The sequence below is a fragment of the Leptonychotes weddellii genome, unplaced genomic scaffold (genome assembly GCF_054177405.1).
Source record: "Leptonychotes weddellii isolate Sample4059 unplaced genomic scaffold, ASM5417740v2 HiC_scaffold_70839, whole genome shotgun sequence".
In the NCBI taxonomy this organism is placed as follows: Eukaryota; Metazoa; Chordata; class Mammalia; order Carnivora; family Phocidae; genus Leptonychotes; species Leptonychotes weddellii.
In genome coordinates, this window is record NW_028040417.1 from 1 (window position 1) to 475 (window position 475).

General features: G+C 43.8%; 1 non-coding gene across 1 annotated transcript; it reads right to left on the reverse strand.

The window, feature by feature from the left end:
• Window positions 1–280: 280 nt before the first annotated feature.
• Window positions 281–444, reverse strand: LOC145719777 (U1 spliceosomal RNA). The gene has a single exon (XR_014142603.1). It is a non-coding gene; the product is annotated as a U1 spliceosomal RNA (small nuclear RNA).
• Window positions 445–475: the final 31 nt, after the last annotated feature.

The window sequence follows — 475 nt, forward strand, 5'->3', positions numbered from 1 at the left end:
CATTTAAGCACGGAACACCCTGAACACGGTTACTTATCACCCACTCATAAAACACGTGTTTTTGACACGAAACATTTTTACCTGTAAAAAGCTATAAACTTACAGGTTTCACAAAGAAGTACCAAGATTTCTAACCGCAACCCGGGCGTTATGTAAAGTATCATAAAATTATGTAAACAGCTCTCACCCAAAATAATAGCAAAAACATACCAAAAACTTTAAAGAACACTTTTGAAAAAAGCGGCGAGTGCAGAAAAAACTGTTATTTAAGTACAAAAACCAGGGGAAAGCGCGAACGCAGTCCCCCACTACCACAAATTATGCAGTCGAGTTTCCCACATTTGGGGAAATCGCAGGGGTCAGCACATCCGGAGTGCAATGGATAAGCCTCGCCCTGGGAAAACCACCTTCGTGATCATGGTATCTCCCCTGCCAGGTAAGTATGCTTTGCTCGCCCTGCCTCGCCGCTCACGCT